This window comes from Wyeomyia smithii, chromosome 3 (genome assembly GCF_029784165.1).
Source record: "Wyeomyia smithii strain HCP4-BCI-WySm-NY-G18 chromosome 3, ASM2978416v1, whole genome shotgun sequence".
NCBI lineage: Eukaryota > Metazoa > Arthropoda > Insecta > Diptera > Culicidae > Wyeomyia > Wyeomyia smithii.
In genome coordinates, this window is record NC_073696.1 from 119,281,253 (window position 1) to 119,298,634 (window position 17,382).

General features: G+C 38.8%; 1 protein-coding gene across 1 annotated transcript in view; it reads right to left on the minus strand.

Moving 5' to 3' along the window:
• Positions 1-12,444, minus strand: part of LOC129729431 (vascular endothelial growth factor receptor 1) — a 117,137-nt gene extending 104,693 nt beyond the window's left edge. The window contains exon 1 of the mRNA XM_055687990.1: positions 11,743-12,444. The gene's annotated coding sequence lies outside the window, so the exon portion shown is untranslated. The remainder of the gene's footprint in view (positions 1-11,742) is intronic.
• Positions 12,445-17,382: the final 4,938 nt, after the last annotated feature.

Sequence of the window (17,382 nt, forward strand, 5' to 3'; positions counted from 1 at the left end):
AGTATAGCGAGAGTGCCTTTTCATGATAACCGTGCAAGGTTTTTCTGTACAAATTATTTAATGAATTTTATTGTTGCCGAAGTTGAAAACCGAATATCTTGACTATTGACAATTGTTTTCAGCATAGTACCTAATGTCGCAAGCAGTGCTGTGTATAGCGCGTCTGATATGCAATGTTAGATCTAATAAACGGTACGAGAAAAATAAATATTGTCGTTAGTCGAAAAATTTGGATTCCAACCCCAACGAAAATATTTAAGTAATTCAACTAACTGGTTAAAATGGTTTCAACAGTCGCGGGGTGTACGATTTGAGACAATTTTTTAAGCAATGTTTGAAGGGTTAAGAGATTTTTAGTTTATTTTTTTCTATTATTCTATAGATATTTATTTAATGTTCAAACTATTGGAGCGAACTGTTTCAACGATGCACTGTAAAACCAAAACATCGTTCAAACTATTGGAGCGAAAAACAAATGCGAAAGCGTGGGCTAGGATTTGCAGCAGAAATTTATTCGAAGTTGCATATCTGTTCTGTGATATAAGTAAATAAGGCATGGAGGCGCGTGGTTATTTGGTAAAATATGTGATGGAGATGTTTTGATGAAGAAGTTTGGTTAACTTGCAACGTCATTGCAAGCTCTTTGTCTAACAGCACAGCTTAGTTGGCAAAAGTAACGGTGAAGAATTCCAGTTTTTAACAGAAAGTGTAGATTTACAGAATTTTTCAAATTGACATTCAATTCAGTTCCTATCTCACACCTCCACGAGTCATACGGTCACAATAGTCTGTCAGCTGAAACATGGATACAATTGGTTGGTGTATCCTGGGCAATGTTGTCATCCGACGCAATCATTGGTGCGTTAACCATACCTCGACGGTAGAGGAAATGCTTCGCCAACCCGAGCATCTGTTCACCAAGATGGTGCGGCTCAAAACAGCGTCTGTTCTCCATGTTAGGAACGGCTGATAATCGTCCTGGTGCCTGCGTGGAACTCTAAACAGTGCTATCATGATGGTTCTCCGACGAGGCTGGGGTTTGATGCAGGCCCTAGAAGCAGCCGGGAAAACAATAAGTACAGGAAGCAAATTTTTTTAAACGGACCGGAACAATCGGATAACGTGGTAACGAAAACGGACTAATGATTGGAAACTCGGATCATGGAGCTGCAAATCTCTTAATTTTTTGGGAAGTACTCGCATTTTTTCCGACTTGTTCCGCACGTTCGACATTGTAGCGCTGCAGGAGGTATTCTGGAAGGAAGTAGCTGTACATACGTACAGAGAGGGTTACACCATTTACCAGAGCTGCCGCAACACACACGAGCAGAAGCGCGTGTTTGGGTGGTGGCCAATCGATAACAGAATATGCAAGTTGGGGATCAAAGCCGGTTTCTCAATTGAGCATCATTAACGTGCGCAGCCCTAACCTAGAAAGTAATGATGACGACAAGAACGCCTTTTACGCGTAGCTGGAGCGTGCATACGATAGCTGCTCAAAACATGACATCAAAATCATTATCGAAGGTCTCACCGCTCAGGATGGCCAGGAGGATGAATTCAAACCGAGTATTGGTAAATTCAGCGTACACTGGCTCACGAACGAAAAAGGCCTTCGACTCATTGACTTCACCACCTCCTATAACATGGCCAGACGTAGTACCTACTTCCAGGATAGCCTCCCATATCGGTACACCTAAATCACCACCTGGATCACCACAATAGACTGAAATACAAATCGATCACGTTTTAGTTGACGGAAGGCACTTCTTGGATATAATCGACGTCCGAAACTATCGTGGCACAAAGTCAATTCTGACCACTATCGACGTAGGAATCGATGTAGCAGTTGGTTAAATGTAGCAGCTGGTTAAAGAAGTGTCAAACGATTCTAAACAAGAAGAATGCAGCGCGGGAAATGATACTGCAGTTAGTCAACAACAGAAACGAAGACAGCTGACACATCGTTTCCGGGACAAAGAGCGGTGCCAGGAAGAGCTGGAGTGTAAGTAAATGGAGCAGCTGTATCGTTCTTAAGAAACACTTAGATACTACAAGAAACCAGAGGACCAATACGGTAGGAGGAACGACTTCGTCAGCAAAGTGGAGTTAAAGATGCTATCAAGAAGCTCAAGAACAACAAATCAGCTGGAAAGGATGGCATCGTAACGGATCTAATCAAGCTAGACCCGGGTAGGTTGGCTTCCTGTCTGCATCAGCTGATAGTCATGATCTGGGATACAGAACAACTACCGGAGGAATGGAAGGAGGGAGTAATATACCCAATATACAAGATAGGTGACAAAATGGAATGTGAGAACTACCAAGCGATCACGATTCTTAAGGCAGCCTACAAAATCCTCTCCCAGATCATCTTTTACCGCTTCTCGCTGCCGGTTTGTGGATCGACGATCGACGACGGACCATATCTTTACGCAGCGACAGATCCAAGTCCCCACGCACCACTTATTCATCGATTCCTACTTTTGACCGTGTATGGAAAGTTATGCACGAAAATGTCTTCCGCGCTGCGGTATCAAACCCGTTTGAAACACGCAAGGGACTTCGGCAAGGCGACAATCTTCTCGATTTAACATGCGAAGCACAATCTTCAATAAATTCAGCCAGTTCATCTGCTTTGTTGACGTAATAATGTTCCAGGCGGTTGCCGAATAGTCCACCATGCTGAAACGTGAAGCAAAAAAGGAATACAAAGTATCTGCTGGCAGGGGAACCGAGCGCGATGGGGGGGGGGGGGTTTGGGCAAAAGACCACGAGGGCTATAAAAAGGGTTCAAAACATGACCACGTGGTTTAGGAACGGCCCCTTACCTTTAGGTGGTTAAAGAGGAGATCGGCCGGCCAACTCCCCAGCCAGCTGTTCAAACACGGTTGTGAATCACTGGCTAAGGCGCTACACTGGGTTATTTGCAAGATTTGGGAGGATGACGTAGTACCGGAGGAGGGGATGGAGGGCACAAAACGCCTCATCTACGAAAAAGGCGACAAGTTGGGTTGCTGAAACTACCGTGCAATCACGCTGCTGAACGCCGCCTACAAGGTACTCTCCCAAATTCTGTGCCGTCGACTATCACTGTTTGAGAGAGAGTTTGTGGGACAATACCAAGCGGGATTTATGGGTGCCCACGCCACCACGGACCAAATATTCACGGTACGGCAGGTCTACAGAATCGATTTTAATTTCGATTTTAAATCGATTTTAAATCGGTGTACGACACAATCGATCAAAATCAGCTATGGCAGATTATGCACGATTACAGTTTCCCGCATAAACTGACACGGTTAGTCAAGTCGACGATGGATCGGGTGATGTGCGTAGTTCGAGTTTCGGGGACACTCCCGGCCCTCGGCAAGGTAATTGATTATCGTGCTTGTTATTCAACATCGCTTTAGAAGGTGTGATACGTAGGGCTGGTATCGACACGAGTGGCACGATATTTAGGAGGTCTGTTCAGCTCTTTGGGATCGCCAATGACATTGATAATGTAGCACGAACCCTTGATAAGATGACAGCGACGTACATCAGACTAATGGCTAAAGCCTTGGACTGGCCATAAACGCATCGAAAACTAAGTACATGAGAGGAAGAGGTTCCAGAGGAGACAGTATCAACCTCCCACTACGAGTTCATATTAGCGTTGATAGAAACGAGGTGGTAAATGAGTTCGTGTACCTGGGCTCACTGGTGACTGCTGACAACGACACCTGCTGAGAAATTCTTCGACGCCTTATGGCAGGAAATCGTGCCTATTCTGGACTCTGGAGGACGCTTCGCTCGAATGAAATCCGCCACCGCACGAAGTTGGCTATCTACAAAATACTGATTAGACCGGTAGTCCTCAACGGCCACGAAACCTGGACCATGCTCGTGGAAGACCAAGGTTAAGGTTTTCGAACGGAAGGTGCTGCGTACCATCTGTGGTGGAGTGCAGATGGATCAGGCGGATGAATCGCGAGTTTCTTCAGCTGATGGGAGAACCACTCATCGTTCAAACGGCGGAAATTGAGAGACTACGATGGGCATGTCGTTAGAATGTCGAACGACAACCGTGTTCTTGATAACGACCCGACGAGGCGACGGGGCGCGCGGCGATCAAGGTGGCTCGATCAAGTGGAAGACGATCTGCGGGGCCTCCACAGACGACATGGCTGGCGAGCTGCCACCATGGACCGAATTTAATGGAAAGGACTTCTTTGAACAGCAAGGGACACTTCGGCCTGGAGCGGACAGGTAAGGTAAGCTCTGAAGACTTGACGCATTTTCGAGGCACCAACATTCAGAGGAACCGTTAAAAAGCCATGATATGTCATTTTTTCATAACCAGTTTCAGGGCAAAACCTGTGTTGACTACTGGCCGACAAAAGGGAAAACTTTTTCTAGAGTCTTCAGAGATTTCAATGAAGTTTTTCCATAAGCAAAAGAAGAAACGATGAACCCGACGAGCGGCCTATTGACGCACTTCCAAGGCATCCATCTACTCGCGTCCTTAGGTCCAAATTTGTTTGAATTTTTCGTAGTTTACGCGCACTCAGAGATAGGCAGAGCGCGAAAATCCCGCTTCTAAATTATAAAGCTAAGTGAAACTTTCGTACTTACAAAAATGAGAAGGCCATAAAATGGCATAAGAATAAACGATGACAGATAGAAATATGGCTGGCGGTAAGGCTTTTATTGACAAACGTAACGCCTCTTGTTTGCTCAGTACAAGTGTTACCTAGTGTTAAATTAAATTGCTTCTATTACGACTCATTATTAACGAAACAAATATTTGCAATGAAAACTGAAACCCAAGGAGGTGTCCAATAGGGCGCCAATCACCGTATGGAAAAAAAGTGACCAGAAAATTTAAAAAAAAACCCTATACAAAATGTTCACCTGCTCGAAAAAACACCCTGTGCAAAATTTCAGCTCAATCGGACTTAAAATGGGGTGGCGCAAAGCGATTGAAGTTTGGCCTTTTTGAAAACCGAAAAATCACCCAAGGGGGGGGGGGGGGGGGGGTACGTGAAATTTCGGTTTTCGAAAAAAAAATTTTGATGCCAAATGACTTAAAATTGCATGAAACGTCGAGAATTGGTGTCATCTGAAAAAAATTTTTTTTTTGCAAAAATCTGTTCTCTGGGATCTCTCTTTTTCAATTGTGGAAGGCGGAATTCAAAATTTTTAGATTTTATCTTTTGAAGTTGATCACTAGTCTCTTGAAACAGCTTGTATAATGATAAACACTATAACTAGCATCGAATACATTATGTTTCATTAGGGTGGTTCATCATATTGTGTAAAAATGAGTATAAAATGGAAAAAATCACTTTTCACTGAATACCAATAGAAAAATTCCTGAAAATATCATATTTGTTATATCATTGTCGTCAGGGTGGCAATGTTGAATTGGAAAAATTATATGTAAAATAGCAAGATATTACAAAACAAATTTACAAAATGTATCCAAAAACTACTCTGTGCAAAAAAAAATATCTAAACCAAAATTAAGATTGTGTCTCGCGGAAAATGTTGAATGCTTTCATGTCATTTGCAAAATCACACACGGGAGGTACATGGAATTCGAATATTTGAAAAATGTTTTCCATTCCAAGAGTCTTAAAAGTACATGAAACGGTGGAAACTGATGGAATATGTTTTATTTTATTTATTTGAAAAATCTACTCTCTAATACACTTGTACTTGTTCTTTCGAATGTTGTACCAGACAAATTATTCGTTTTATTTACCACAATAATGTCCTTTGCCAACACTTGATTGAACACACAGGGCTCTGGCTTATATAGTCGGACAAAAGACTGTATCGATGTTATTCAGTGATAACGAGAGTATAGGGATCTCAATCAGATACGCAACACAATTGACTCGTTGTTTCTGGGTTTGCGTCGTTTTGACAGTTCGACCATATATTTTCTGTCAAGTTTAGTTATCATCAGAACGTGAACGTACCCTCTGGCTGAAACTTTGCATAAACGTTTTTATAGGCAAAAGATGCCATGTTGTGCTATTGGTTTAATATTTTGGAACACAACTCATTTTTGAAAAGCTATTGAAAATGCTATTTCGGATAGGTATTTTTTTTGTTCATCTATAATTTATTTGACACGGCACAAATACAATTTAATGTTTAACGGCGCCAATTATATCTGATAGCTTACTTTCTAAAGTATCTTAATAACTAAAAGCAAATTTTTTATCCTCGCTGCCGACTACGAGCTGAAACTAAATGTAACTTAAAGCTATAATATTTTGCATTAAAAGCACTGGTTTACTGTATGATGGTTTTCATTGCCATAGGTAAGCACATGTTCCGCTGCTGGGCCAAGATATTACGAACTGGCATATTGGGTTGTCTCCCTCGGGCCTTGAGAGTATCGTGCGGGTCTGATTGCTGTTTCCGGATCCGGGGTCTTAACGTGTTCTTGTCGTTAGGCTGGATGCAGGCGGAAGGGGGTAGGACTAAACTGGGGCGTGGATGGATTTCAGGAAAACGTATATAAGGGACATGTAGGATAGGTCACGGCTTGCCAAGACATCACGAACAGGAACAGCCGACTGCCTACCTTCGGCCTGCAGGGAAGCTATTAATTTAGACCTGGCGTCACGGTGTACAGGGCATGACCAAACAACGTGCTCTATGTCGTGATAACCTTCACCACAGGCACAGATACCACTTTCCCCGAGCCCAACACGACGGAGATGCGCGTCAAATCTATAGTGATTGGACATAAGCCGAGACATCACGCAAATGAAATCCCGACCTACATCCAACCCCTTGAACCACGGGTTCGTCGACACCTTGGGGATTATGGAATGTAACCACCTTCCCAGTTCCCCTCTGGTCCAAGCATTTTGCCAACTGATGATCGTATTCTGACGTACAAATGAGAAAAATTCATTAAAGGCAATTGGTCTTTCATAAATTCCACCGTTTGTTGCACCCACCTTAGCCAAAGAGTCCGCTTTCTCATTGCCCGGTATCGAGCAGTGAGAAGGGACCCACGCTAAGGTAATCTGAGTAGATTTTTCGGATAAAGCACTCAGATGTTCCCGTATTTTCCCCAGGATACGGAGAGTGCTTAACATCTTTCATCGATCGGAGAGCCTCAATGGAACTGAGACTGTCCGTAAAGATGAAATAATGGTCCGTGGGCATTTTTTCGATAATCCCTAGGGTGTACTGAATTGCAGCCAATTCTGCGACGTAAACAGAAGCAGGATTATCAAGCTTATGGGAGACGGTTAAATTGTTATTGAAAATACCGAAGCCAGTGGACCCATCAAGAAGTGATCCGTCAGTGTAGAACATATTGTCGCAGTTGATGTTTCGATATTTATTGGAAAAAATTTTGGGGATCTGCTGCACGCGTAAATGATCCGGGATTCCACGAGTTTCTTCTATCATGGATGTATCGAAAAACACAGTAGAATCAGAAGTATTTGATAAGTCGACACGATTTGGAATATGCGAAGAAGGGTTAATATTATGGGACATGTGATTGAAATACAATGTCATAAAACGGGTTTGAGAATTAAGTTCGATTAACCTTTCAAAATTTTCAATCACAGGACGGTTCAAGACCTCACATTTGATAAGAATGCGAGAAGACAGGCTCCAGAAGCGGTTTTTCAATGGTAGTACTCCAGCTAAGACCTCCAAGCTCATCGTATGGGTCGACTGCATGCAACCCAAGGCGATACGCAAACAACGATATTGTATTCGCTCCAGTTTGATCAAATGTGTGTTTGCTGCGGAGCGGAAGCAGAAACACCCGTACTCAATGACAGACAATATCGTTGTTTGGTAAAGCCTTATAAGGTCTCCTGGGTGGGCTCCCCACCATTGTCTGGTTATTGTACGAAGAAAATTCACTCTTTGTTGACATTTTTTCATCAGATACCTAACGTGACAACCCCAGGTGCCTTTTAAGTCGTACCAGACACCAAGATATTTGTGTACCAAAACCTGAGAAATCGTTTTACCCATTAATTGTGTTTGAAGCTGAGCAGGTTCATGCTTCCTAGAAAAAACTAATATCTCAGTCTTCTCCGGAGAGAATTCGATACCTAGCTGTAAAGCCCAAGCAGACAAATTGTCCAAGGTATCTTGCAATGGTCGTTGCAAATCGGCGGCTTTGGCTCCTGTAACAGAGATTACACTGTCGTCTGCAAGTTGTCTTATCGTGCATGAATTTGCCAGACATTCGTCGATGTCATTTACATAAAAGTTGTAAAGAAGGGGGCTTAAACATGAGCCCTGGGGAAGACCCATGTAGCTAATGCGAAAAGTTGCCAAATCGCCGTGCGTAAAATGCATGTGCTTTTCGGACAGCAAATTGTGCAAAAAATTGTTCAAAATTGGAGAAAATCCTTGTCGGTGAAGTTTACCCGAAAGAATGTCAATAGAAACGGAATCAAAAGCCCCCTTAATGTCCAAGAACGCAGACGCCATTTGTTCTTTGCGAGCATACGCCAGCTGAATATCTGTTGAAAGCAACGCAAGACAATCATTCGTCCCTTTGGCACGGCGGAAGCCAAATTGAGTATCTGATAGTAGACCATTTGATTCGACCCAGTGGTCTAAACGACGGAGTATCATTTTTTCCATCAATTTCCGGATACAGGATAGCATTGCAATCAGTCGGATAGGTATTGATGATTACAAATATTTTTAGAGCCAACACGGTTCGTTTGCGCGGTGTGACGTATTCGGCAAAATTGTAGATAATAGTTCTGTTTTTCAAAAAAAAAATATATACACTCTAAAAACAAATTATTAATTAAAAAAAAATAAAAAAAAGTTATAAGTTAATTATCCAAAACAGCCCAATTAAAAAAAACTGATTTTTGTATAAAAACGCCGAAAATTTACCTGAACAACGAAACCGGCCATGGAGAAATCAGAAAAAAAAGTTATAATTTTTTTAATTCAATTTTTTTTCACAGGGTACCTTTTTTTTGGAAGAACAAAGTTATTATTTACAACTTTGCCAGATACACTATGCCAATCAAATAAACCGTTTTGACTGTAGAAATATTCTTAATTCCTCATAGAGTGCTCTATTGGAAATTAAAAATATGTCTACAGTCGAAACGGCATAGTGTCTTCGGCAAAGTTGTAAATAATATTTTGTTCTTCCATAAAAAAGCCTTTAAAAAAAATTGAAAATATATTTCTTTTGTTCAATTTTTTTCTTCAAAAAATGATAACTTATTTTTCTTGATTTCTAAATGATCGGACTGGTTTCATTGTTTTGGTAATCTTTTGTTTGTGTTTTATTAAAAAAATCAAGATTTTAAAAAATGAGCTCTTTTGAATAATTAATTTTTAGTTTTTCTTAAATTAAATAATCAAATAATTTTTCAAGTGTAATTTTTTTGGAAAGACAGAACTATTATCTACAACTTTGTCGAAGACGTCACACCAATCAAACGAATCGAAGTGCTTTTTTTATTTTTTACTCATTTTTCACAATATTATGAACCACCCTATGCCGAAAAAATGAACCACCTTAATGAAACATAATGTATTCGATGCTAGTTATAGTATGGGTATTCATGTCGAGCTCGTAAACGAATACCCAGCCGTAAAAATACTCACCTCCATTGACGAGTACGGGCTCGATGTGAAGACCCCTAGTGTATATCATTATACAAGGTATTTCGAGAGACTAGTGATCAATTTCAAAAGATAAATTCTAATCATTTTGAACTCCGCCTTCCACAATTGAAAAAACGACTAAGTCCCAGAGAGTAGATTTTTGCAAAAAAAAATTTTTTCAGATGACACCAATTCTCGACGTTTCATGCATTTTTAAGTCATTTGGCATCCAAAAAAAATATCGAAAACCGAAATTTCACGTACAAACCCCCCCCCCCCCCCGCCACAGGGTTGATTTATCGGTTTTCAAAAAAGGCAAACTTCAATCGCTTTGCGCCACGCCATTTTAAGTCCGATTGAGCTGAAATTTTGCACAGGGTGTTTTTTCGAGGAGGTGAACATTTTGTATAGGGTTTTTTTTTTAAATTCTAGATGACTATTTTGGCTGGCATAGGTGTCCAACATATCAACATAATTTCATTCCAGATAAATCAAGGAGAATGATATTGCTTCCGGAGCTTTACTCTGTATAAGATATTTTACGACAGACTGTACCGATAGCTGTTAGTGCATAAACCTGTTACGATGCTCTCAAGAGTGAACAACGGAACGGGTAATGATTCCGGGATCCGGAAAAGTTGATTAAGATAAACGCACGAATTCTTGTAAAATTAAACAGAATAACCGAATAAGACTTTTTTCTTTATTTTATTTTTTTTTTTAAACCAATTTCCATTTTTTTATACTTTTAAAGGTCCTTTTTCAGAGTAAAAACTAATTTCTTCCCGCGGAAAAACATTAGAAAAAAAAACAATTAAAAAAACAGAACTAACAGCCAGATTAGCAATTTATCATACCTCTAGCGGCCAGCAAACCAAATATATATATATATATATATATATATATATATATATATATATATATATATATATATATGTATATATATATATATATATATATATATATATATATATATATATATATATATATATATATATATATATATATATATATATATATATATATATATATATATATATATATATATATATATATATATATATATATATATATATATATATATATATATATATATATATATATATATATATATATAAGATAAATAAAACATTGGGGCCGCATAAGAAAATGATCAGTTCTTAATAGGCAGAAGTTTTGAACGAGTAAAGTTCGACAAAAGCAATCAAACAACTCATTACGTCGAACGATAAAGCTGAATCCTCCGAGTGATCAAAAACATTTTTCAGAGCACAAATAAATGCCGCATCCGGTTGCAGTCATGTCCAAATACATCGGTCGAAGGTATAAAAATTGCGGAAATAAACCGGCGTAAAGTTGACGAAGGAAAGAAATGATAATAGAGCATAATATTTAAAAAATCAATAATGAGTTTTTCAGGTTTCACCACTTGAAAAATTTTTTTTGGATACCCGCATTTTGGCATTCCTAGCCAATCTTGTATCATGAGTTGTATCAGTGCTCCAGCATATCATATTTATTCCACAAGGTTCAAGTGTCCCCCTTGATGTGTAATCACTTCTTTTCCTAAGATTTCATCGAACCGACAAAACAGTAAGCGTTACACAACGAACAGTTTCAATTGAATGCTGTATTTACTGCATTGGTTTGAATTTTAGGAACACTGAGCCTGTTTCGGTATAGACTCGCGTCACAGCGAATTAAAGCTGCATTAATGATGTATCTTTGTCAATAAATATTCATTGAAAATTTCATAAGTTATTTGCCCACATGTAAGGCATATTCTCTGAAGACGGCATTTATTTAATGTCCTTTTAATCATTGTTCAAGAGTATATGAAAGTACATGCTGATCAATAAGTTGTTCACCGCATTTGGCGGAAAAATCTACCAGTCTTCAAGAGTTACGGTCCAATCAGTGACAGTCCAATCTTATCTGGTCACCTTTGTTCAGTTTTGTTATCTATCCAGACGGCGACAAGTTCACTTCAACACAAACTGCCGAGCCTAAGTCGTTACTGATAACAGTTTCCAATATATTAAATGACAAATACTCCGAACAAAAGCTCAAAACATCACACCGTATAATTTAAACATAATTGATAGAAGGAAATTCACTTACAAATTTGTATCCAATCACCTTCAACCCTTTACGTTTGTCACTTGTTCAATAGAACAATATACTTTCTAATTATACTCTTAGCAGCTTAGCAGTTTATCACCAATATGAGGCGCCAATCCTTATTGAAACTGACACTATATATCCGGAAAGGTGCGGCGATAGCTCATTCCAATTAATATAATTGCAAATTTGAAACTGTCTCTACACAGCACGAGACAGTCATTCACACTTGATTAGTATTTTTACATTTCATCATCGACACGAATAGGCATCACAATTCGCTAAAAATTATTTCCCCGACCTATATCTCTTTCTTCTCTTTTTCTTTATTTAGAGCACACTTGGGACGTAATCTGATAAAACATAAGAGCTAACACCGAATCCCAGCAAAATATTAACTGCGTGATTTCCAGTATTCACTCAACACTGATTTCAATCACAATCGCGCTTTTAGGCGTGTTCAAATTAATCGTGAAGCAAAAATATCTTCGAATACTTCGACTACTAGCAAAAAAGTAATAATTCCAAATGTCACTCAACAGCAGTGGTAAAATAAACGCTTTTGCACTTGAGTTCTATTACGAAAACAATATCAATTTATCGAAACTCATTAAATCAAGTCTTTCTCAATTATCTATCAAAGCTAATACAAAATTATCCGAGAAGCTCAACTTCAACCTGGCACGTCCAACAGGTCCGGCTGATGACATGCGACTGGCTGGTTGATATCAAACATCACCTTCTTAACAGTTTACCGCACGTGCTATCATCAGCTCCATCATCAGCGCCGGTCCGCATCGGCCATCATCGGAATCACTTACTCGTTCGATCTCGGCGCTGCCATATGATTTTCCTCGTGAAAAGTGCTGATCGGATGCATCCACGAATGAGTAGAAAGTTTTCCGACCGCTGCTCCAAGGTCATGTAGTAAAACAAAAAAAAGGCAAAACATTCGGAACGCAAAAAACTTCCTTTACAAATACAGGATGGGAATCAGTTTCGAGGTCAGTTTCATTGTGGAAAAATCGGCACAATCAAAAGCATTTTCTTTGGTTCCGTAAGCCCGCACTTGTCACTTCGCGCTTTTATTCGTTGATCTTTGCGTAGACAAGTGGCTTAGAATAAACACCTGGATGTAAACTACACTCAAACCGCGATCGAAGTAAACAGCGCAAACCCAGAACGCACATTAGAATGTTGATACTATGGGGTCATGCATTAATTATTTCGCGCTTCCAGTTGGAAAGGTTCGGAGGTTCACCAACGATACCAGCAAAACGAAATTGACGATTGGTTCCGCCAGGCATAATTTGTAGATCAACTTGTACTAAGCAAATATCACACAGAGATGTGATTAAAAATTCAACGGTCTACACGTCAATAAAATAAGCAACAGGTTTACTTGTTAGGAACTACACTAGTCGACAAAATCCAGAAATCCGCTACGCTCAGTTCATCCGTGGAAAAAAGCCTGTACTATACACTACGACTTCATCTGTATTATTATTGTCATCACGTCCGACCGTAACACTCTTGAAACAATTGTCTGAGCCAAGAAAATTTATGTTTTGTATTCCTCCAAACAGAATGGAGCTTCTGTTTTTATAGCAAAAAAATACATTTCAACCGCTCTTTTTTTTAATATGTTGAATAACGAATTTTCCCATATTGTTAGTAATGTTGGGGTTAGTAATGATCAAAAATATTATCAAGCGCGATATATACTGTGAATTATCCGATCTTTCCCAGATCGATGACACAGGCAAACAAGTCTGCCACGCTAGTAACATATAATAACAAGTGTCCTTCAACGACAGTTTAAAAAGCTGACGAGTAAACAGTTTCAGTTAAATGCATCACAGAAAACACTACCTTAGTTCACACAGAGCGAAATGTAAACAAAGGTTTCATTTTGTATATCAAGTTTTGCATATTGTGTGGTCATCCATGATGTTTACTATTATCCAAACCTACAACTCAAACTAGCATTTTGTCTCGCCATCATTGATCTTGAGAATATGTTTTGATAAATTCAAACAAACACATTACACCTTATTAAAAGCAAGCACATCGATTTCAACACCTTTACTACTGCGGAATCAACGAAACAAACCAGCGTCCCAAGAAAGGTTTATTCCACGGCATTTTCTGGCCACATCCCTCTCGGTAGCTTTTTTCATTTGAATTTCACACCGTTTCGAAATAAACTACGGCATACGATGCACGATGTCAATATTTACACAATTATATCGTAAAAGATGAGAATGATAAATGTTTCCCTCTGCGAGCTCTGTAATACTATTGTCTATCCATATTGTACCTACATGTGAGATCTTCGAAAACTCCATTGTATAAACTATCTGAAACATGCAGGGGGATTATGCTGACTATTAAACTAGGTTAGAGCGTCATAGGATTTTAAGTGCCTCGATGAACTCCGCAGATGTAGCGAGATACAAAAACGTAACCGAAAATTTTATGCGAGCCAAATCAGCAGTCCTAACTGAGTCCAACTGACCAGGAATCGTTAACTGTCTATTCGAATAACCCTGTTTTATTATCAGCATGCACATAATTATTATTTCTTGATTACCGGTAGAAAGAAAAAGTCGTTCTATTACATGGAGTTGATTACAAAGTTCTCCATAGTATTCGATTTATCGAACAGTACTTTGAGAATTCTTTTACGAATAGCTGAAACGAGAGAAAATTTTCCGTCTCCTTGTCCTGTATATGATAGCTATGAATGTTATGTATCTACAAAAAGTTATACTCTCCAACCATCCCGTAAAGAGGGGAGCGTCATCCTCATCCAACCATCATCTCCAACCATCCCGTAAAGAGGGGAGCGTCTCGCGTAAATGTGTGTTAAACACATAATATTTCAATATTTTTTTATATCTGAAAAAAATAATATAAAACTTATAATATTGTTATATTTAAGTAGTTTATAGATTACTAGCTGAATGTACCCGGCCTTGCTCATGTAAAAATTTCTGCTTTTTCTATAATTTTCTATATTTCCATATATTTTTTCCAACCCATTATCTCAAATAATTTTTTAATTTTAGTTATAACTTGCTTATATACCACCTTTTTCGTTGATTAACAATCGATGCGGAGGCATTTCAGCTGGGTCGAGTAAGTTCAAAAATTCCGTTGGAAAAAGCATTGCCTCAGCAGCATCTTCGACGGTATCGATTAACTTACAATAAACTCAAATTACACTGAAACTACATAATCAATAGCCTAAGCTCACCTCTAATAGTTAAAATTATTGCTTGCTATGTCTTCTCGTTTTACTTTTTTTGCGTAAACAATATCAATATCATCCTTATAGTTAAACATCAGTATTAATTAATTCATATTAACAATTTGGAGATATAGGCCCCGTATCTCCACATTTTCCTCAAGTTTTGAATAACTTCCAATGCAGACAAACAACCCTCACTATGCCAAACGTTCGGACACCAATTTTCGGTTTTGGGGAGTCAGCTCTGACCTATCAGGGAGTATTTGAATATTTTTCTTCTTGAATTTGAAAATAGCGTTGAAATTTGCGCCGGACATAAATATTTGGATTCTGGACGTCATGTTGATATCGAAAATATACATATTGCAGAGCATCTATTCGTTTTTCGTAAAATTCTGAAACCGGAAGTCGCCATATTGAATTTAAAAATGTCGTTGGACTTTTATTTCTGGTTTCTAAAGGTCAACCTGGTTCCGGAAAAACCAATGTTTCGAGGTTTGTAAACGTTTTTTACAGTTGTATACAGCTTCCCAGAAACCAAAAGTCGCCATCTTTGTTTCAGAAAAAAACATCGGACATCAAATTCCGGTCCCTAGACATCAACTTCTGGCCATGACCGACCGAGGGCATGAAAATTATCGTACCTTTTCAAAAATTTCCCATAGGGCAATAAAAGGCCTGACTTTCTTATAAATTAAGACCTCCTCCCTCTTTGATAGCTGCCCCTTTATCTTTTCGACATCATGTTCCGGTCTCTGGAATTCTCTTCAATTTATTCAATTTCCGGTCTACAGATATGACCAAAGACCTAAAAACTATCGTATTTATTCAGAAAGACCCCATAATGCAGGAAAAAACTTGATTTTTTGACCAATTGAGACCCCCTTCTCCTTTGGGAGTTGCTCCTTCCTCTTCCCAATATTACTATGATCACTTCCTCTGTACAAAAACACGTATGCCAAGTTTGGTTAAAATCGGTACAGTCATTCGAGAGCTATGCTGAAACATACATAAATACATACAAAACTTTTTTTTAAATAAATAGCTGGATTTTAGGGGCTCTTATCTTATTTGATCGATGCTCTTAACCAAATTTTTATTCGGTAATAGTTGAGCTTCAGCAACTTTTCCAAACATATTTTTTATCCAAAACGCTAGATTGGACTCTTCGTTATCAAATTATGCAAGAAATATGTCAAGAAATCATTCCAAAAACGGATCAAAGCAAATTGGATGTTTCGAAACACTTCTCTAGAAACATTTGCACGAAATCCGATTTTCGGCTGCAAACAGACGTCACTACGTTTCAAAAAAGGCCAATATTTGGAAATATATCATCGATTTCCGTATGACGACGTCATTCCGATTCCGAAAATACTCATATTGCCAAGTATATAATTCAATTAATAATTTCCAGAAACCAGAAGTCGGCAACCCAAGTTTCAAAGTATCGTCAGACACCGATAACCAGTTCTTAAGAGTCATTTTTGCTCCAAAAATACCAACATTGGGGGGTTTGTAAGCATTTTCCACAGTTTTAAATGGCTTCCCAAAAACTGGAAGTCACCATCTTGGATTGAAAATGGTGTTGAGCATTATGTTTCGGTCTCTGGACATCAACTTCCGGCCTCCAAACATGACCAAGAACCCGAAAATCATCAACTTTCAATGAAAGGTTTCCATTATGTATGAAAATTTGTTACTTTTGACCCCCTTCTTCTTTAAGGGTGACCCCTCCCCCTATCCAATATTTCTATGACCACTTTCTTTGTACAAAGAACACGTATGCCATGTTTGGTTGAAATCGGTTCAGGCCTTCGAGAGTTATGCTGGAACATACATACATACAAAACTTCTCTTTTATATAAATAGAGTTTTGTAACATTTATCAAAAGTCTACAAACATTACAACATGCGCAGTCTTGATCGAAAATGACTGTTCGTTACACCGAACGGTCCGATATGTGTTCACTAGGAATCCAACGGAAATCGGAATTTCGAATTTCGTTTTGCGGTGGGATTCAGAAATCCTCTCGAAGTACCTAGGTCCCCATGCATGGTTTCGGTTCAGTCGAACTTCCGAATGTAGTGCCTCGGGGCGGTCAGGGTTTCACTTTTTCAACTCAAAAAAAAGGTGCATAGTGATATTTTCATTTTCCTTATGTCGGGTGTCTCAGGAGTGAGGTCTCGAGATCGGGTGTTATCCAGAAAAGTTTTTTTTGACGTAGGACTACGTCATTCGATTCCTGTATTTTACAAGATTTTTTATTAACATCAACAGTACGACATAATATGTTATAATACTTATTGTTTGAAAAAAAAAGAACAATCAACAAGCCCCAATTTAATTCAAAATCACTATCATTCAACCAACCACGTGCACGCTT